Here is a 22,919-nt window from a genome sequence, read left to right on the forward strand (position 1 = left end):
AGCAGCCACCACATCCTCTCAAGGAACGAGTCAAGTACTGAGAGCTCCGAGACACTCCTACCCCTCTGCGGTCTCGGTGGTGACTGCTGGAGGGTGGACAGCATCACTCACACGCTTTATCACTGAGGCCTTGTGAGAACCACTTGATGGGGATTCTGAAATCCTACTTTGGGACAGAAAGTGGCAAGTGTTCTTTCAAAAAACTAGCCCGCTTGGCCCATAACCAGCCCACCCACAGAACCTTCCTTCTTCCCCTCGCCTATTTATGCAGCTTTCTGGAGAGATTTGCCTTCGGTAATTATCAAGTGCAGTTAAAGGAAATGTAAATGTGTGGGGGCGGGGCTGTGGTCTTTCTTTCTAAGTGGTGCTGAGCAGCCAGGCTGTTAATTTTAAAATTGTTAAAAGGCACTGAGCCACCTCTCTGTTAAAGGAAGAGGGAAGGTTTGTGCTCCACACCCCCCAGCGCCACTCAAAGGGATAGCATAGGAGACAGAATTTTGAAACCAAACTGTGTACATAAAGGCAAAATGTGCGTGTGAAATGGGTCCACGGTTGCAGCTTGACAGCCACCTGCCCCATAATGCCCTTCCTGTAAGCAATAAAGCGCCCCTTTTGTGACTTTCCCTATATTTGAATGTACCCCTTTTCAGTGCCCTTATATAGAATGTGCTGCTTTTGAGGTTTTCTCTTTAGCTATGAAACAGCTAGTTTTGTGCTCTGCTTGCGTGTTATAAAGATCTTCTTTTGGGGTTGCCAGCATATTGTTTAGCACTCCTATTATGACCTAGCCATATTTCACAACTAACCCCCCAATTCTTATTTACGTGGATATTGTGAGGTACTCCCTTTTGTGACGTGCCTCGATGCTACAATGCTCGCCTAAGTGACTTGCTTATATGTTGCACTACACCCCTATTTTCTGACTTGCGTGTTTATTATTTTTTTGTAGTAGGGATTCACTTCCCTGCTGTGTTTGTATGTTTGGCTTGTGTGTATACTCTGAGGCCAATGCGGCTATCTGCTTAATGTGGCCCTGAGGACGCCTCAAGGTACTATAGAATGTACAGATGTCAACTTAAATGTACCAAAGCTCTGCCTGCACACGTTATTAATATTTCCTAACCTCAGGTTTTTATTAATGCGGCAAAAACAGGCGAGGTTTATATTGAATTCTATTTATATGAGAGGCAGGGGATAAAAACAAAATACAAAGAATGTTGAAATACTGAGCCAACCAGTATTAACCGTACATGCCAACCCTCCCGATTCAGATGGGAGACTACCGATTTCAAGGCTAGTCTCCCGCCTCCCGATTCCTGCAAGCAAAACCCCGATTCCTCTGGGTTTCAGCAGACAGGGCTTGGTATTGCGTAACTTGTTAATTCTTCCAGCAATAGTCAGAGTGGCGATGCAGGGGTTCTAGAAGGGGTGAAAACCCAACTAAGCCCCATTAACAAGCGAATGGTCTTTTAAAGACCTGTGAAGTACTCGGGGGCGGCTGTGTGTGTGCCTGGGCTGCCACACAGGTGGGGTGGGGGGGGGGGTTGGTATATGCACTGCCAGCAACCTGCCAGGCCAGTGAGTACAGAACACTTGCATCACCCTCTCTCTGCCTGGCATTGCGCTCCATGCTTCTGAAAGGGAAGAAAAAAACGTGCATTTGCGTTTCAAATGTCCAGTCCTGCAGCAGCACACTTCCAAAGCCCATACATGACAGTATCCCGATTCAAGGCCCCATTCTCCCGATTTTCTTAATAAAATCTCCCACTTTGCGCTTCTGAAATGTTGGCATGTATGGTATTAACAAACATGTTAAACCCTCCTTCTTGTAAAACGTACATAAGATTGATGAAATGCTGAGCTAACCATTACCAACTAAAACATGCTTTGCCTTCCTGGAAGACGTAGATAGACTGCTGAAATGCTGATCCCACGATGCATAACTAAAAGGACCCATCCATACCGCAGGACGAGCATAAGCAGCTGAAATGTTGAGCCAGTTTTAACCACTGAATCACGTTGCACCTCCCACAAGACGCACTAGTGCTGCAGCTGTCTTTGTCTCGAGCCAGCAGCCCAAAGAAGTATCCTGGCCAGTGAGGCGAGCCGAGGGATTCCTTAAATTATCTGATTAATTTAATGACCTGGTCACCTTCACATAAGGTTGCATCCCAAACCGGTCCTAGGAAGCTTGTTTCTGGTCCAGGGAAGGCATGGCTTGGCAGTTTGGGCTGGACTGTTCCCATGAGGCACAGGGTCAGACTGATTTGCACATGGCCATGTCTGAACTGGGGTGGCAGAGTGGGCTAAAAAATGGTGATGGATCAAACCCAGATCTGTTGACTGGGTGTGAGTGTTTGATTGGTTCTGATGCTCCGTCCATCACCACCCCCTTTTGTACTGCTTTGTTTGCCATAAGTTGGCAGGGTATGCTCAGACGTGAGACCCTTGCTCACTTTGCCACTGGATTCAAGAAAGCCTGGCTGAAGACGGCTGAAATGCCAGAAACCGGTCCTAGGAAGCTTGTTTCTGGTCCAGGGAAGGCATGGCTTGGCAGTTTGGGCTGGACTGTTCCCATGAGGCACAGGGTCAGACTGATTTGCACATGGCCATGTCTGAACTGGGGTGGCAGAGTGGGCTAAAAAATGGTGATGGATCAAACCCAGATCTGTTGACTGGGTGTGAGTGTTTGATTGGTTCTGATGCTCCGTCCATCACCACCCCCTTTTGTACTGCTTTGTTTGCCATAAGTTGGCAGGGTATGCTCAGACGTGAGACCCTTGCTCACTTTGCCACTGGATTCAAGAAAGCCTGGCTGAAGACGGCTGAAATGCCAGAAACCGGTCCTAGGAAGCTTGTTTCTGGTCCAGGGAAGGCATGGCTTGGCAGTTTGGGCTGGACTGTTCCCATGAGGCACAGGGTCAGACTGATTTGCACATGGCCATGTCTGAACTGGGGTGGCAGAGTGGGCTAAAAAATGGTGATGGATCAAACCCAGATCTGTTGACTGGGTGTGAGTGTTTGATTGGTTCTGATGCTCCGTCCATCACCACCCCCTTTTGTACTGCTTTGTTTGCCATAAGTTGGCAGGGTATGCTCAGACGTGAGACCCTTGCTCACTTTGCCACTGGATTCAAGAAAGCCTGGCTGAAGACGGCTGAAATGCCAGAAACCGGTCCTAGGAAGCTTGTTTCTGGTCCAGGGAAGGCATGGCTTGGCAGTTTGGGCTGGACTGTTCCCATGAGGCACAGGGTCAGACTGATTTGCACATGGCCATGTCTGAACTGGGGTGGCAGAGTGGGCTAAAAAATGGTGATGGATCAAACCCAGATCTGTTGACTGGGTGTGAGTGTTTGATTGGTTCTGATGCTCCGTCCATCACCACCCCCTTTTGTACTGCTTTGTTTGCCATAAGTTGGCAGGGTATGCTCAGACGTGAGACCCTTGCTCACTTTGCCACTGGATTCAAGAAAGCCTGGCTGAAGACGGCTGAAATGCCAGAAACCGGTCCTAGGAAGCTTGTTTCTGGTCCAGGGAAGGCATGGCTTGGCAGTTTGGGCTGGACTGTTCCCATGAGGCACAGGGTCAGACTGATTTGCACATGGCCATGTCTGAACTGGGGTGGCAGAGTGGGCTAAAAAATGGTGATGGATCAAACCCAGATCTGTTGACTGGGTGTGAGTGTTTGATTGGTTCTGATGCTCCGTCCATCACCACCCCCTTTTGTACTGCTTTGTTTGCCATAAGTTGGCAGGGTATGCTCAGACGTGAGACCCTTGCTCACTTTGCCACTGGATTCAAGAAAGCCTGGCTGAAGACGGCTGAAATGCCAGAAACCGGTCCTAGGAAGCTTGTTTCTGGTCCAGGGAAGGCATGGCTTGGCAGTTTGGGCTGGACTGTTCCCATGAGGCACAGGGTCAGACTGATTTGCACATGGCCATGTCTGAACTGGGGTGGCAGAGTGGGCTAAAAAATGGTGATGGATCAAACCCAGATCTGTTGACTGGGTGTGAGTGTTTGATTGGTTCTGATGCTCCGTCCATCACCACCCCCTTTTGTACTGCTTTGTTTGCCATAAGTTGGCAGGGTATGCTCAGACGTGAGACCCTTGCTCACTTTGCCACTGGATTCAAGAAAGCCTGGCTGAAGACGGCTGAAATGCCAGAAACCGGTCCTAGGAAGCTTGTTTCTGGTCCAGGGAAGGCATGGCTTGGCAGTTTGGGCTGGACTGTTCCCATGAGGCACAGGGTCAGACTGATTTGCACATGGCCATGTCTGAACTGGGGTGGCAGAGTGGGCTAAAAAATGGTGATGGATCAAACCCAGATCTGTTGACTGGGTGTGAGTGTTTGATTGGTTCTGATGCTCCGTCCATCACCACCCCCTTTTGTACTGCTTTGTTTGCCATAAGTTGGCAGGGTATGCTCAGACGTGAGACCCTTGCTCACTTTGCCACTGGATTCAAGAAAGCCTGGCTGAAGACGGCTGAAATGCCAGAAACCGGTCCTAGGAAGCTTGTTTCTGGTCCAGGGAAGGCATGGCTTGGCAGTTTGGGCTGGACTGTTCCCATGAGGCACAGGGTCAGACTGATTTGCACATGGCCATGTCTGAACTGGGGTGGCAGAGTGGGCTAAAAAATGGTGATGGATCAAACCCAGATCTGTTGACTGGGTGTGAGTGTTTGATTGGTTCTGATGCTCCGTCCATCACCACCCCCTTTTGTACTGCTTTGTTTGCCATAAGTTGGCAGGGTATGCTCAGACGTGAGACCCTTGCTCACTTTGCCACTGGATTCAAGAAAGCCTGGCTGAAGACGGCTGAAATGCCAGAAACCGGTCCTAGGAAGCTTGTTTCTGGTCCAGGGAAGGCATGGCTTGGCAGTTTGGGCTGGACTGTTCCCATGAGGCACAGGGTCAGACTGATTTGCACATGGCCATGTCTGAACTGGGGTGGCAGAGTGGGCTAAAAAATGGTGATGGATCAAACCCAGATCTGTTGACTGGGTGTGAGTGTTTGATTGGTTCTGATGCTCCGTCCATCACCACCCCCTTTTGTACTGCTTTGTTTGCCATAAGTTGGCAGGGTATGCTCAGACGTGAGACCCTTGCTCACTTTGCCACTGGATTCAAGAAAGCCTGGCTGAAGACGGCTGAAATGCCAGAAACCGGTCCTAGGAAGCTTGTTTCTGGTCCAGGGAAGGCATGGCTTGGCAGTTTGGGCTGGACTGTTCCCATGAGGCACAGGGTCAGACTGATTTGCACATGGCCATGTCTGAACTGGGGTGGCAGAGTGGGCTAAAAAATGGTGATGGATCAAACCCAGATCTGTTGACTGGGTGTGAGTGTTTGATTGGTTCTGATGCTCCGTCCATCACCACCCCCTTTTGTATTGCTTTGTTTGCCATAAGTTGGCAGGGTATGCTCAGACGTGAGACCCTTGCTCACTTTGCCACTGGATTCAAGAAAGCCTGGCTGAAGACGGCTGAAATGCCAGAAACCGGTCCTAGGAAGCTTGTTTCTGGTCCAGGGAAGGCATGGCTTGGCAGTTTGGGCTGGACTGTTCCCATGAGGCACAGGGTCAGACTGATTTGCACATGGCCATGTCTGAACTGGGGTGGCAGAGTGGGCTAAAAAATGGTGATGGATCAAACCCAGATCTGTTGACTGGGTGTGAGTGTTTGATTGGTTCTGATGCTCCGTCCATCACCACCCCCTTTTGTACTGCATCCCTCTGTGTAACATGAGCCCCGATTTCAGTAAATGCCCCAAGGGATTAACTGAACCGAAGCCATCGTGCTGCGTACGGTTCCTTTCCTAACACCAACACGGAGCCAGCAGCGATTCCAAATTAACAATTTGTGAACTAGCACTGTAGTGTCCGGCGAGACACGTTCTTGTGTCCCGCAGGAAGTTGCACTTCCAGCCACTCCCTTGAGGGCTGGTCACACTGCACCCCACACCCATCCATCACGGGTGCCAAGAGTGACGTGGCCCCGCTAATAAAAAGGCCCGGGTGCACGTGCTCGCGGCCAGTTTCTGTACTGCATATCCAGTGTCAGTGTCCCTCCTTTCAGCACAATGTGGGCCTGAGGCCCAACACCACATTGGCGATGAGGCGGGCAGCGGATCCCGCGGACCGGCCGCTCTGCGCTTCATCGCTCCCCGTGAGGGAGAAAAGGAGCCCCCAGTGCACCATTCCCCGCCACCCGTGACAGAGGTGAGAATTATGCCCCTCGCGTCACCGTGTCACCACCTCCTGGTCCTGAGGAGACGAGCGCTGCCTGCACAAAGCCCCGTGCCAACACGTCAGCCGTGACTGCACTGCGAGGGCCGAAGGAGCCGGCCGGCCTCGGCAGCGTGAAGGGGTAGACACCCCCCTGCGAACTCTGGAGCGCCCATGGGCAGTTCTCCGCGTCTGCACTGCGTGCGGAGAGGGAAGACACTACTCCCAGCTACCACCCGAGTCCCCGGATAGCGCCGACTTCCTGGTGACACTCGAAACGTGCCCGCGAGTGTAGTAAGCAGACCGCGGCGACAAGATGGCTGCCACACAATCCGCAACAGCAAGAGGGCCTGCGAACCTTTGGCAGCACAGCGCCTCCCATACCCTGCAGCCCCGCTCGCACCCACCTGCTGAGCCTCCGGTTGCCTGCGCGCCGGCAGCATCCGTGGACCGACGCTCGAGCAGCGCTGAGTCGCTGCGGGTCATCTCGCTGGCACCGTGGGAGGGAGTAGTGGGCGGATGCACCCGCCGCCACCGCCGAGAGCACAGCGTAGCCCGCAGTGAGGAGTGGCAGGGTGCCACGACCCCAGCTGAAGCATGGAGCGGACCCGTGGAGAGCGGCGGCTAGCCTGAATTGAGCGAGAGGAGCCGCAGCGCCACCTGCTGGTCTCACGCCACACCGCTACCCCTACACAGCAAGAACGCTGCATGACGCGGCCCTCGGTTCAGCGTGAAAAAGATTCGCCGTCCCAGCCTCTCCAGCAGCAATCCGGAGCGCTGGGCGGCGCAATAGTGATGCGGCCAGAAAGGAAGAGTTTCACCGTCCCAGCCCCTCCAGCGGCAATCCGGAGCGCTGGGCAGCGCAATGGTGAAGCAGCCTGCATGACCCACCTGCCCTGCACCGCACAGAGGAGCGAGACGGGAGTAAGCCCCAGGACTTCATGTTCTCTACGAACCACAGCCCCCAGAGCAGTCAGAAGAAGGCCCGCAGCTTCCAGAAACAGACTGCTGAGGGCCTGGAGACTGACACCCAGCGCTGCCACCAGGTGGTCACTTGAGACACGGCACCTTCCTACAGCCTCAGGAAGCAAGCACAGCACGACAAGGCAATAGGACAGGCTCAGGACCTGCAAAGACAAGGGCCCCCCCCAGCCCAGGTCACCACTCCAACAGAGTCGCCTATACTGCAGCATCAGATTCTCATGTCCCACACTGCAAGGGCACCCTGTTGCTGTCACCAGGGGAGCATGGCCTTTGCACCTGCCTGCATCACCCCACAAGAACGCTGAGAGGCTTGGGTGAGTGCCAAGGCGGGGGAAGAGGCACCTGCGGTAACTCCACCCCAGGTAGCAAGACAGGCACTGCGCAGAAGCCGGCACAGCTCCCACAGCACCCAAAACCTGCAGCACCCAGGGCGATCCACCGCGACGACCACAGCGCCACGTGGTGGCTCCCCAAACGCCACGCGCAAAGGGACGGACTGACTGCCTGGCCAGAGCAAAGCAACACTGTACCGCACGGACCAGCCGCACCGGGACCCCACACAGTATCCTGCCAACCAACTGGCAACAGCACTCAGCAGATCTCCAGGTGCGCCTCACCATCACCAGGAAAACTGCCTGCTCACGCCCAACAGCTAAGGTGGACTATACCAGGCACAGCAAGAAGTGCCCACAGAGAAGTCAGCTCGGAGAGCGGTCCTCGGTACCCCGCAAACGTAAACAGCCAAGACGCCTTTGAAGACAGCGGAGTCTCCAAGTAGCTGTCACACTCAAGAGACCCCAAGACACCCCAGGCTGCGCCAGCGTAAACCAGCACAATAGAGGCATGAGCACTGCCCACCACATCTGCAAATTACAGAGAGAGACTGGCAAGCCTCGCAAAGAGCTGCAACAGACTCAGAGCTTCACACGGACAGCCACCACTAGCAGAAATGGACAACCAGCCAGGAAAGCGACATCTCCAGGGAACTGCCCCCAGCAACAGCGCGAGAAAGACTGGTACAGAGTATGCACCACACGTGACTGCCCAACGCCACCGCTGGTGAAGAGGTTGCATCACCCGCTCCTACTGGTGAACAATATATATGAACAATGGTTCCAAAGGGAAAGCAGTTACTTACAGTTGAGATAAATCAAATTTCACAAAACACAGCATTAGTAGATCTACCAAATAATCAATATTAAACAGTGAATAATAATTCAAAAAAACCACAATAATTTATTTTTTGATTTTCATATGAATTTCAACTCATTTATCAACTCATTTGAATATGGGCAAAAATGAAAAAGGCTGTATATATAATAATATTTACAGAGAAACGACGCAGTGACAAAGTGAATAAGGTGACTAAGTGTAATAGTGAAAATGTGAATATTTACAATGAATGTACGTGATTATCAATAAAATACACAAAAAGTTTTTGCAGAATTTTTTGCAAAAAAGTCCTCAGCTTAATTATGGATAGAAAATAGACCTTGTAAGGCACATGTCCTAACTTTTCTGTATATACAAGGAATTCCAATTGGTACGGGACTGTAGAACCGTCAACGTTTCGACCCTATATCAACCAGTTGTTGTACACAGTCATATCGGGTCTTCTTCAGGACCCAGGAGGTGTATAACAGCCTAAATTGTAGGTGATAAGACAAATGTCCACCAGTATGTCGCAGTTGCCACTCGATTTCAATCGGAAGGGACTACCAGGATCGTAGTAGATCTTGATTCGTCTTCGTCTAATTATTTAATCTTTTTCATCTCTTTCCATTCTGATTACCGAGACCTGACTTCAGGGTAGATACTTTGCGTATAGTACTGCAGGGGGCACAGTCATCAGGACACAAGTTCAACTGATGTATTCCGGTTGTTTCTCTTAGTCAAGGGGAGAGAAACAACCGGAATACATCAGTTGAACTTGTGTCCTGATGACTGTGCCCCCTGCAGTACTATACGCAAAGTATCTACCCTGAAGTCAGGTCTCGGTAATCAGAATGGAAAGAGATGAAAAAGATTAAATAATTAGACGAAGACGAATCAAGATCTACTACGATCCTGGTAGTCCCTTCCGATTGAAATCGAGTGGCAACTGCGACATACTGGTGGACATTTGTCTTATCACCTACAATTTAGGCTGTTATACACCTCCTGTGTCCTGAAGAAGACCCGATATGACTGTGTACAACAACTGGTTGATATAAGGTCGAAACGTTGACGGTTCTACAGTCCCGTACCAATTGGAATTCCTTGTATATACAGAAAAGTTAGGACATGTGCCTTACAAGGTCTATTTTCTATCCATAATTAAGCTGAGGACTTTTTTGCAAAAAATTCTGCAAAAACTTTTTGTGTATTTTATTGATAATCACGTACATACATTGTAAATATTCACATTTTCACTATCACACTTAGTCACCTTATTCACTTTGTCACTGCGTCGTTTCTCTGTAAATATTATTGTATATACAGCCTTTTTCATTTTTGCCCATATTCAAATGAGTTGATAAATGAGTTGAAATTCATATGAAAATCAAAAAATAAATTATTGTGTTTTTTTTGAATTATTATTCACTGTTTAATATTGATTATTTGGTAGATCTATTAATGCTGTGTTTTGTGAAATTTGATTTATCTCAACTGTAAGTAACTGCTTTCCCTTTGGAACCATTGTTCATATATATTGATGAGGCCCAGGTTCCTTGGGTTATAGGGTTACCCCTGTGTGTTTAACTCTTGTCCTACTGGTGAACAGGCACCACCGCAAGCCACACCACAGGCACACTAGTGCCAGAAGAGAGTGCCCAAGGAGAACACCGAGGGCACGTGGTCCGAAGCGCGCAGAAGACCACACCAGTGAATCCGACAACACGGGCAGGCGCCCGGGAGATAGAGGCATCTCCGCAACGAAGCAAGGCTGAACGCAGCACAGAGAGCGACCACGTCCCCACTGCACCAGCGAAGCCCCGCAGTGGGCTGAAAGCAACACAGGGTCCTCCTCAACACTGCCTCAAGATGGAGTCGGTGGTGACCCACGACAGGCAAGAAAGGAGTCGCACCCAAAGCGGCCCGAAAGCGACACAGTGTCCGCGACACAGTGTCCTCCTCAACACAGCCTCAAGATGGAGTCGGCAGTGACCCACAACAGGCAAGAGAGGAGTCGCACCCGCAGCGGCCCGAAAGCGTCACAGTGTCCGTGACACAGTGTCCTCCTGAAGATGGAGTCGGCGGTGACCCATGACAGGCAAGGAAGGAGTCGCACACTCCACGTGGCGGCCGCCACAGCAACAGGCGCTCCAACGCCAGCGACACGCGACTGGACGTCACGACGCCCAGCAAGCAGAGAGCGCGCCGGAGCGAAGCAGAAGCCGGCGCCGTGACAGCGCCGCCTCGAGGTCTGAGTGCAACGTCCTCGAAGAAAGAAGAGTGACAGCCCTGTCACCCTGAAGAACCGGAAGACACAGGTAGACTGAACAGACCAGCAACATGAGAAGACCAAGGACTCACAGCAAGCCAAGAGCTCACCCTAACACATCCGACAGCCACCAAGGCGGACCACCGTCCCTGGTCACAGCCTCACGGGAGAACCGAATGTAAGCTGCAGCAGTCACGAACCACGTCTCTCCCCAACGCTTCCCTGGGTGAACGGCCACTCCCCAAGTGTCGGCAGTCCAAGTCAAGTGGCATCCCTGCCCCTGTCCGCAGATGCCACGGGTGAAGATCTGCTCTGAGTGTCCGTCCTCACACCGCCTCCAGATGGAGTCAGCAGTGGCCCCAAGCCAGGCAAGAGAGGATCAACACACTCTAAGGGCCAAACCGCCACGGACACTCAACACCAGCAAGGCAGAGGCACATGGCTGCCCAGGTCCATCCTGACATCCGAACTATACCAGCAAGTCATCACCACCTGTTATTCCGTCTCGCCACATGGCTGGCAACCATCACCACGCCAGCCATCAGCACTTGCGTCAAACACCACTCCCCGAGTACCCATGGACTGGAGTCCGAAACCGTTGCCACACAAGCCGACCAAACAAAATCAGAAGCCACCTGTGAACCTGGCCTACCCCGGAACCGCGGCAGCGAGTGCAAGTCTTGACCAAGACTCATCCACCCGTGAGGGTTGTGCGTGCGACCAAGCAATGGCTCCTCGGCGGTCCTGCAGCTGCCACCAGATGGGACACAAGCAGCAACCCCGACGACGAGCTTTCCCAGGCGGGAGAGGGAGGAGAGACTTTGCCCCACCATCAGGGTACCGGTCACGGCCCAGCGGTTCAATACGGACAGGCGGTCCCGCGACACCTTTGTGAATCCTCATGTGAGACTCCATCCATGGTCACGACGCAGCACACTAAAAAGAACTGTTAGAACCCACCACAGACCATCACCGACGTCAGTCAAGAGGAAGTCAGGCAAGACAGCAAGACATGGCACTGTCAGCGAACGAATGGTATGCAGCGGGCGTCTCCAGGCCAGCGGTTGTGTCCTGAGTCCCTCAGGTTAAATTACGGGTGCCCGCCGAGAAGATTCTGCTGCAAGCCAAGTTCACCAGCCCACGTCTGATGTCGTCCTGCCACCTGACTCGAGAAGCGGATGGACCCTGTGGTATTTAGTTAACTGTGTGTTTCTTCCACACAGGTTGGACTGACACTTTGTTTGTCCTTCAATAAAGTTGGGGAGGAATGTAGTGTCCTGCGAGACACGTTCTAGTGTCCCGCAGGAAGTTGCACTTCCAGCCACTCCCTTGAGGGCTGGTCACACTGCACCCCACACCCATCCATCACGGGTGTCACGAGTGACGTGGCCCCGCTAATAAAAAGGCCCGGGTGCACGTGCTCGTGGCCAGTTTCTGTACTGCATATCCAGTGTCAGTGTCCCTCCTTTCAGCACAATGTGGGCCTGAGGCCCAACACCACAAGCCCCAGAGCTTAAATGTTGCACAAATAAAAATAAAAAAAGAGTAGTGAATACGATTGTTGCATCAACAAAGAAATAGAGTGGTTTTAATTTGTAACAGAGCCATCAGTCGGGGGTTCAATCAAGTACCTTTCCTCAGATGTTAACGTTGAGGACTTTGCTCCCAGCAGAGAATGGAACCCCTGGAGGGACAAATGCGCCTCTCGTAAATGAAACTGGGGGCAGGAGAGGAGGAGACTCACTGCACAGCTACAAGCACTCCAATTAAGTGACCAGAAAGTAGAGCTGAATTGTGATCAAGGCGCCTGCTGCAGTTATGTGTGCATCCGGCAGGCCCAATTCGAGTTAGGCGAATGCATAGATTTTCTTTTGCCACAGGTGAGATTAGTCGGCATAGGACGGGAGCGGAATGGTGAGCAGCAAAGCTACAGACACTGGGAGGGGGCGGTATGAGCAAGCATGTCCAGGGATAGCAGGAGGAGGGGGGAAGGGAGCAAAGAACACCATGAACAGCGAGAGGAGGGTGAGATAGTACATTGGAATTACCGATGCATAGCTTGGGGGCTGTTTTGTACTGCTTTGGCTCCCTCAAGTGGCCAAGCAGTGCAACAAATGTAAAAAATCAGCGATACTCGGTTTAAACCGGGTCAGCTGATTTGCAGCCGGTAGGATAATGTTGAGCACAATCGGTTTTAACCGACTTCCGGACAGCCTAATTATATATCTACTGACCCAAAGAAGCTCAAATACTGAAAGTTTTGATATCTCTCCGAGTCCAGCCCTCCGCTGCAGCCATAGGTGGGACCTGGAGGTAGTACTATGCAGGACACTACTGGAGTTTCCACTCCTAAGTATTGTTCAAATCCACGCCAATATGCCTGTCCGCTATATAAATTATATAAAAGATAAGGGGTACAGTAAATTAAGCACTAGTGAAGATGAGACAACAAACAAGTATAGATGTATTTAGAAAAATGTTCTTCCATTGGCCATAAGTCATACAGTCAATGTGTTTGCTCTGGCAAAGGTCTATTTTCTTGAAAACTATTATCCTTTAAAAAGACTTTAGAATTCTTCATACCACAAGCCCTAATATGTCGCTTGTTTAACTATATTCCAATTTATATTAATTAATCTATTGTGCAAATACCACATCACTGATTCAAAAAGTCTGACACCAAAGTCTTTAAAAAGGTACTTTGTGTATGTTCACTAGTTAAAGTGACCACCTTGTACCATGCCAAGCAACCCTTATGGTGTGGTTGTAAGTCAACCTTTTCGGACCAGCTGCCCTAGTGGTAGCGTAGGCTAAGCAGTCTTTGAGGCTAAACTCGTGAAACGTGTTAAGCAAGCTGTTTTACCAAATGCAACCCCCTTTTATACCAATGAAAGGACACCACACAGATATATATTGAAAATATATATGTATTTATTTCTCAAAGTATCCCCTAGACTCTTTATGAGCACAGGAGCACAATTCGTTAAACAAGAATACGTTAGAATACACAGAAGTTGCACTTTATATGGATAGGCCCTGGTGGCCGCTCAAACCATATACTAAAATAGTGGTATAAGTACCACGAACAGAAAAGAGAAAAGGCCTAGGGCCTCTAGAATCGCTGGGCCTACAAGGAGCTAACTTCAGTTAGTGACCTGGAGGTCCACGGGTTGCGTGTGCAGAGCAAATAGTCACACGCGAGCTCCCATAGGTTTTCAATGGGTGCGTAAAAGTTACAAAGTTACTGCAAAGAGGATCTTCCGGGTGGACTATGAACTTAAGATTGGAAACACAGACACTAGAGATGATTCTCTACACTTGGGCACCGGAGTGCCAGATTTACCTCACCCACAGGAAGCGGGTGCATAGGCCTCGAAGTGCGTCGGGTTTCTTCTATCTGTTCAGTGGAGCCTGTGGACAAAGATGCTGCAGGCGGTCGGTCCGGAAGAGATGCGGTGGATCCAAGAGTGGATCGGAGTTGTAGAAGACCTGTAAGCAGAGGGGACAGTGTTCACAGTCACTAGCCAGTGACCAGCGTGGCACCAGGTGGGTACCAGGCGATGTCGGGTGCAAACAGGAAGAAAGGTGTAGCTTGTCTCTGCAGCCACGTGGTCCCTGAAGGTCAACGACATCCAGGAGTCGGTTCACGAGCTGTCCCACGCAGGCTCTCGCTGTCGGCGGTGTCGGCGACTTGATCGAAGCAAAAAAGCCTTGGCAAAAGCAATTGTTGTGGAAAACAAAATAAGCTGATGGTTCTGACCAGCAAGGTCAGAGGGACTGCTCCTTTGGAGGGGAGCAAGGGCCAGTCTGGAGCAACCAGGCCAGCGGTGTAGTTCTTGAAGTTCGTCGCCAAGATGGCCACTAGCCAGCGGGCCAGCAACCGGTTAGGCGCGTCGAGTGGCAAAATGCAGAAGGGCCCCACGCAGATCGTGGAGATGCTGGAGGGCTCACCTTTGGTGCAGATGCTGCTCGGGTATTGGGCTTCCCAGATCCCAAAGCACAACTTGGAGGGAGCCTCGGTTGTTGCGCTTGCAGCTTGTCGTGGTCTTTTCAAGATGGCTGGCTCCACGTGTCTCGGTGCCTCCACGGGTTCCTTCTTTTTAGGGACTGTGGATCGGGCAGTGAGAGGTCTGGAGGTCCAGGTCTTGTCAGTCTCTGGGCTCGGGCTCCAGCGGGAGGCGGCGGCAAAGCAGACGTTGATTCGCTGGATGGTGCTTGCGTTAGCAAGGTGGTCACTCCCTGACCACAGGGGAGATTGGCTTCAGTCCTCTGTGCGGCAGAGCGTCGAAGTTCCCGTCTTCTTCTTGTAGTTAAGTTAATTCCAGGATGTCTCAAGTCTTAGGACACAGCTCCTACCTTTATTCGGATTCTAGGGGCCGGACTACCTGCTAGGTCCCTCCCTAAGGGTGGGACCAGGAAGGGGGGTGGTTACACCCCCAATCCTTTGTCCAGCTCGCCCCAGGTCCAGGGCTGGTGTGCCCCAGGACCGGTTTGAACTGGCATATGCACCGAGGCTCCTTGTGAGCCTCAGGCATGTCTGGTTCCTTTCAAGGCCTACCTGACCAATACACAAAATCCTGTCTGGGGTGGTGCACGCACCTCCCCTGGCAGGAAACCCTTTGTCCACACCTCCCAAGCTGGAAGGACTCCCAGCAGCAGGAGGGCAGACTTGTGTCTGTGGTGGCAGCATCCATTTTGTGGAGCTGAGGCTATGTCTGATTTTACCCGGGTTTCAGGTACTGTACATGTCGTGTCCCTCTAGAAGGGTGGAATGCTAACCCCGTTGCCAGAATTGGCGAGGGGTTAGTATTCCAATTCGTATGACACCTTACTCGACATGTTTTGATAAAGCCAAACCAAAGATAGCATTTAACCGCGAGGTTCATAATGCACTTAAGAGTATATGGTATGACGATATCTGGAAACAGTAGAAGGAAGTTGTTCCGACCCCTGCAGACAGGCTCAGCTCATGCCAGAGCACCATCTCACATGGAACCAAGCACTCTGCCTTCAGGATTGTTAAGGCCTGCCATAGGAGTGACTTATAGGTTAACATGTGTCCCATTTTAAGGTTAGGTATAGGTATACTACACCTAAGTAAGAGGTGGTTACACCAACTTACCCCAGCTGAGTGATCAGCCAGTTGTGTCAAATTTGTTAGGCCAAGCCTGGGGTGGCATAATACATGCTTCAGCCCCTGGCAGGCCTTAGATACACCAATGCCCTGGGTACCTAGTGTACACTGGTACAGGGGCTCACAGGGTGATCCAACCAATTGGGTATGTACCTAGGGTACATGGAGTCCATTTTAAAGAGAGAACAGCCAGGCTGAGATCCTGAATGGCAGGATCTCAGGCCAACTAAGTCGAAAAACCAGCTAGACACTAGGCAAAAATTTGGGGGTAACCATAGTCAGATATCCACCTTCCTACAGTTGAGGACTTTGTTCCCAGCAGAGAATGGAACCCCTGGAGGGACAAATGCGCCTCTCGTAAATGAAACTGGGGGCAGGAGAGGAGGAGACTCACTGCACAGCTAGAAACACTCCAATTAAGTGACCAGAAAGTAGAGCTGAATTGTGATCAAGGCGCCTGCTGCAGTTATGTGTGCATCCGGCAGGCCCAATTCGAGTTAGGCGAATGCATAGATTTTCTTTTGCCACAGGTGAGATTAGTCGGCATAGGACGGGAGCGGAATGGTGAGCAGCAAAGCTACAGACACTGGGAGGGGGGCAGTATGAGCAAGCATGTCCAGGGATAGCAGGAGGAGGGGGGAAGGGAGCAAAGAACACCATGAACAGCGAGAGGAGGGTGAGATAGTACATTGGAATTACCGATGCATAGCTTGGGGGCTGTTTTGTACTGCTTTGGCTCCCTCAAGTGGCCAAGCAGTGCAACAAATGTAAAAAATCAGCGATACTCGGTTTAAACCGGGTCAGCTGATTTGCAGCCGGTAGGATAATGTCGAGCACAATCGGTTTTAACCGACTTCCGGACAGCCTAATTATATATCTACTGACCCAAAGAAGCTCAAATACTGAACGTTTTGATATCTCTCCGAGTCCAGCCCTCCGCTGCAGCCATAGGTGGGACCTGGAGGTAGTACTATGCAGGACACTACTGGAGTTTCCACTCCTAAGTATTGTTCAAATCCACGCCAATATGCCTGTCCGCTATATAAATTATATAAAAGATAAGGGGTACAGTAAATTAAGCACTAGTGAAGATGAGACAACAAACAAGTATAGATGTATTTAGAAAAATGTTCTTCCATTGGCCATAAGTCATACAGTCAATGTGTTTGCTCTGGCAAAGGTCTATTTTCTTGAAAACTATTATCCTTTAAAAAGACTTTAGAATTCTTCATACCACAAGCCCTAATATGTCGCTTGTTTAACTATATTCCAATTTATATTAATTAATCTATTGTGCAAATACCACATCACTGATTCAAAAAGTCTGACACCAAAGTCTTTAAAAAGGTACTTTGTGTGTTATATCAGCACATACATAGTGTCATGATTCACAAATTCATATGTAGAATATGTCTTCATTTATACAGTGTTGTTCCACAAGATCACTTAAGTCCTCCTTGCCTGTCTCAGTAAGGATTTAATTGACTGTTTTTAGGTCGAACCTAGCAGTGCGCATGTTGTCAGGTCGTTAGTAGTATCAAACCATGAAAGCCACTAACCTCAAAAGGCCGGCCAGCAGAGACGATGGCGTGAAGATAGTTCTCTTCCTCCCCTGGTCACAATCATACACAGAGAAACAAATAACACCCCTGTGCGAGGGAGCACCCCGGGGGACAAAGGGAAATGGAGAAAATAATAAACACTGCGGTTTCGGGTATAGCGTCCTGACTGCGCCTGGTCTGAAGAGTCACCAGCGTCTAGTCACTATCCTTCTTGGCTGGCTGCAAAAAGGGAATAAACAACAAAGAAACAAACGTGAGGTGGAGGGAAGTTAATATACCCAATCATACAACACTCCCCCCTACTGAATTCCAAGGAACCCTTCACTCACTTGATAAAACCACAATGACTATGGAGTAAGAGGAACTCAGGATAACTAAAACTTCATAAGTCGTCCACAGGAGAAGGTAGAAGAACCACCGGTCCAAAACAATCTCCAGGAATGGGAAGAGGCTTGTTCAGTCACAGCGCCTCCTGGTAATCGTTATTCGGGAGAGAGGCAGGCACGTGAGCTGCTGCGGTAACGAGTCAGTCTACAATCGCTCTTATAACTGCACTCGCTGTTCCCATCACAGCAAGTACGGACTCCACTACACAACAAAAGGTAAACAGCCCCCTCCAGTGTTCGGGTGGCTGCTTAATACAACAAAAATCTGGAGTACGGAGGTACGCGGTCCGTGCTACTTCTCCTGAAATGCCTAAATACCTGAGAAGGGCGCGACGCCTTTTCAAAATGCACAGGAGAACGAGAGCCTTCGTTGCCCAATCTCCAGGGAAACCGCGACGGGTAAATCCCTAGCAAAGAACTGCCAGCGGACTCCAACAGCTCGGCAATGACGGGAGAAGACAGCGCTCGTCCTCCAGCGGGGAATACCATCCACTAAGCGCTGCTTCTTCGAGATGAAACTGGTAGTTTGTCAAGCCCCGTGTACAGGAAGGGGCAGGGCTTTATAGACGGTAGAAAGGCAGGTGGCTCCTACCGTGGTGCGTGGGTCGCTTTCCCTTGGCGTGCTGGGCCTTGTAGTTCTTTAGGACCTGCGTTGTTTTGGGTGGCGCCCTTTTCCCTGCTGAACTCAACAGACATACATTACACAGCCTGAAGGGCATATACCATGCCCGATCCCGTTCCTGATCGCGACAGAACCCCCTCTCGAGGACCGCCGTCATGGCGGTTGCCGTGGTTTGCCTGGGTACTTGGCATGCAAACGGTTCAACAACTTAGGGCAGTGTAGGTTGTTGACGGGCTCCCACGTCCTGTCTTCCACTCCAAAGCCCTTCCAGTCCACTAAGTACTGCACTCGTCCCCTTACGAGTCTAGAGTCCAACAGTTCTCAAACCTCGTATTCCTCCTGTCCATCTACTTCTACTGGCAATGGCGTAGAGGGCAGCCTAATGCTGACCGAACAGGTTCGGAGCAATGACACATGAAACACGGGGTGAATGTTCCAAGTCTGGGGCAAAGACAACCTCATGGAAACAGGATTGATGATTTGCTCGATGCCATAAGTCCCTACGTACTTAGGAGCTAGTTTACCCACCCCTTTCAGATGTAGATTCTTTGTTTCCAACCACACCTTATCTCCCACCTGATAAGCAGGTTCAGGGGTTCTCCTTTTATCAGCGTGGTGTTTTTGTGCAGTTTGTGATGCCTTGAGCTGGCATTTTGCTTCAAGGAGCACCGTTCTGAGGTGGGTGTGGTGTTCCTGTATGGTAGGGTGTTTTGAGACTACCGGCCATTCGAAAGGGAGCATATTCGAATGGAACCCATAGAGGCAGAAAAAAGGGGAACATCCTAGCGTGGAATGTTCTGCATTGTTATAGGCGAACTCCGCCATCCAAATCAGTGGGTACCAGTCACTGGTATTTTGGAGGGTAAAGCAACGCAGGTATTGCTCAAGCGTTTGGCTGAGCTGGTGGATAATCGGTCTTCCACTCCCATGGTGTCCCATAACGCCCTCCAGAACCAAGAGGTGAATTGGATGCCCCGGTCTGTTATGAGTACCCGGGGTAGCCCATGGGATTTAACCATATGCTGGAGGAAGACAAAAGCTAGTTCGGCGGAAGTAGGTAGCCGTTTTAGTGGGATAAAGTGTCCCATTTTCGTCAAGTGATCTACTACTACTAGGATGGTGGTGTACCCTTCACAAGGTGGCATTTCAACAATAAAATCTATTGATACGGTGTGCCAAGGGATCTGAGGTATTGGTATCGGGCGTAACAACCCGACGGGTTTTGAATGGCTTGGCTTGCTTTGAGCACAGATGGCACAATTCTGTAGGTACTCCTTAGTGTCATTTCATAGGGAGGGCCACCAAAAGGATCTCTCGATGCCTGCAAAGGTTTTGTGTTCCCCAAAGTGTCCTCCCAACGTTGAATCGTGGGCCCAAGCTAACACTTGTAGTTGTTTCGCCGTTTGGGGTACATACAAGGCATGGTAGTGGTACAAAAGGTCTCTGTTCATTGTCCTATGTTCTGGGTCTTCTTGAATCCAGGCGTGACCATCCACGTGTGCCAAGGATGTCTTCAGGTCTTCTAGGAAGTCATTTGACGTGGTCAATGCTAAGGTTTTGTGCTGGAAAGCGTTTTCAGGGAAGATGGAGGGAGGTTCTTGAGGCTCTTCCTGTTCAGCTTCCGTGGGATCGCCCAATTGTGACAGTGCATCAGCCTTCCCGTTTTAGGGTCTGGGTCTGTATTTTATGATAAAATCAAAATCCGAGAAGAACAGCGACCATCGTAGCTGACGTGGTTTAAGTGCCCTAGCGGATTTTAGGTACAACAAATTCCGGTGATCTGTGAATATTTCAACTGTGTGACAAGCTCCCAGGAGATAGTGTCTCCATTCCTCACGCGTTCTTTTAATCACCAACTGCTCTTTGTCGGTGATGGAGTAGTTTATCTCGCTAGGGGTGAGCTTCATGGAGTAGTACGCCACTGGATAGAGTTATCCTGTGTCGGGGTGCCTTTGTGATAGTACGCCTCCTATGGCGAATTGCGAACAGCAGGCTGGGATCTGGATGACGCAAAATAGGAGTCTGGGAGAAACGGGTCTTCAACTCCGTGAAAGAACGATCCGCGTTTTGGTCCCATATAAAAGAGGCGTTTTTTCTTAGGAGGCGTGAAATCGGGTGTATTATCTTAAAGAAGTCCTTGATGAACCGTCTCGCGAACCCGAGGAAGCTCTGTACTGCCTTGACGTGCTGTGGTGCTTTCCACTGCGTGATTGCTTCAACCTTGCCCATGTCCATCTGAAATCCTTGTGCATTGATGACATACCCCAGGAAGGCGACCTCCGTAACGTGAAAAGGACATTTATCTAGCTTGGCGTACAGCGAATGTTATTGGAGTCTGTTAAGTACAGCCTTCACATGAATGACGTGTTCTTGGGGGGTTGAGGAATAAATGAGGATGTTGTCTATGTACATGATGCAGAAAGTGTCCAGCAAGCCCAGAAGCACCTCGTCCATGAAGAATTGGAACGCCGCCGGGATGTTGCACAGCCCAAACGGCATCACCTGGTATTCGTAGAGCCCGAATTTGGTCCTAAAGGCTGTCTTCCACTCGTCGCCGGTTTTAACTCTCATCAAATGGTACGCCCCTCGAAGATCCAGTTTGGTGAAGATTCGTGCTCCTTTCAACAACACCGGTATTAAAGGCATGGGGTATCGATTCTTTATGGTGACTTTGTTAATCGCTCTGTGTTCGATACATGTCCTCAATTCATCGCAGTCTTTTTTGGTGATAAAGAAGAGAGGAGACGAGGCTGGTGACAAGGAATGTCTAATGAAGCCAGAGGCCAGGTTCTCTTCGAGGTAATTCTTGAGATAACGGGCTTCAGGCTCGGTTACGGCATATACTCTGCTGCAAGGGATATCAGCTCCAGGTAGGAGGTCGATGCAACAGTCGTACGTCCGATGAGGTGGTAAGAGTGTCGCCATCTGCTTGTCGAATACCGGCCTGCAGTCTTTGTAGACTTCTGGTAGCGCTGTGGAGCAGCAATACCCAAGTTCTTCACATCCCTCTGCTAGAAGTTCTGCTTGTGTACAGGTGGATACATTCAGGTGTTTGAGCTGCTTGATGCATTGGTCCTTGCAATAGCCGAAGGTTAAGGAAACAGTGCGGTCCGCCTACCGGATAACAGGGTCATGAAGAGTGAGCCAGGGCATGCCCAGAATTAGACGGAAGTGTGGTGCGTCTATTAGGTCGAACTGGATAGTTTCATAGAGGTTTTCTCCGATTCGCATCGTAAGGGGAAAGGTATGGTACCTCACTGGTCCTGACATCAATGCTTTCCCGTCTACTGCTTTTACTATCTCAGGAGTTTTCTTGCTCTCGTACAGGACCCCAATGTTCCAGGCATACTGCTGATCAATGAAGTTTCCGGTGGGGACCGGAATCTAGGAGGGCAGAGAGATCAATTGAGTTCTTGTCGGACACCCACAAGGTGACACGCACATCCATATGAGCCACAGAAGGCTGAATGGTATTGGCAAGAGCTAACAAGATTGTTTTGGTTTCTGAACCCAAGACAGAGATCCCTTCCTGGCTTGGGTTTTTTAGTTTTCCGTTGTTTTTGGAGAAGTAGTAGCCTGCATCCTTAAAGTGGTCTGTCTTTCGGGGAGCTTTGCTCTTGCTCGACATTCCCTAATGAAGTGCCAGCTTTTCCCACAATACAGGCACAGTTTCTGTTGCCGTCTCTTCTCTCTTTCTTCTGTTGTTAGTGGGCCCCAAAGACCACCGATTTTCATGGGTTCCGATCCTTCAGGCTGCTATGGGTGTTCTTCGGAAGCGGGTTTAGGTCGGGGGAGGAAGAAATGGGAATCATTTCTACTTCTATCTCCCTTTCTTTCCTGTAAACGGTGATCCAAATGAACGGTGAGGTTGATTAATTCTTCACAGGTTGGTGGTAGTTGGACTACCTGTGATAATACGTCTTTCAGTTCTCCTCGCAGTCCCTGGTAGAACAGAGTAGTCCGTATTTCTTGGGGACAATTTGTTTCCACCAGGAGGCGATTAAAAGTAGTGATGTAGGTCAACAAGTCCTGTGACCCCTGCTGAAGTTGTATAAGTTCCCGGTCCAGAGACATCATGTGTGACTTCTGATCAAACAACTTCCTCATCTCCAAACAAAACGCCTGAAAATTGTGCAACGCTGGATCGGTATGTTCCATCAACGGGATTGTCCAGGTAGCGGCATTCCCCCCCATGTACGACATCATAAAGGAAGTTTTTGCCTCTTTGTCCTGAAATACTGTAGGTTTGCAGGGGAAGTGGAGTCTACATTGGTTAAGGAAGGTCTCAAACTTCTTAGGGTCCCCATAAAAACGTTTGGATGGTGCCAGAGGTATACCATGGTTCTGTATTACATGGACTGTAGGAGTAGACCCCTCAGGAGGTGTGGTTGCTGCTGGGACTGTAAAGAACCCTGGGCCCTGTGCACCTTCCCCCAGGACTGGTGTAGTAGTCGAGATTGGAGGGGGAAGTGTCCATTCCTTAATGTAAGACCCCTTCCCTGCTCCTTATCTACCAATAACCGTGACCTCCCTACGCAAGGTACCCGTTTCTTTTTTCAACTCCTGGTTTTACAGGCAAGAGATA

The sequence above is a fragment of the Triturus cristatus genome, chromosome 2_2 (genome assembly GCF_964204655.1).
Source record: "Triturus cristatus chromosome 2_2, aTriCri1.1, whole genome shotgun sequence".
NCBI lineage: Eukaryota > Metazoa > Chordata > Amphibia > Caudata > Salamandridae > Triturus > Triturus cristatus.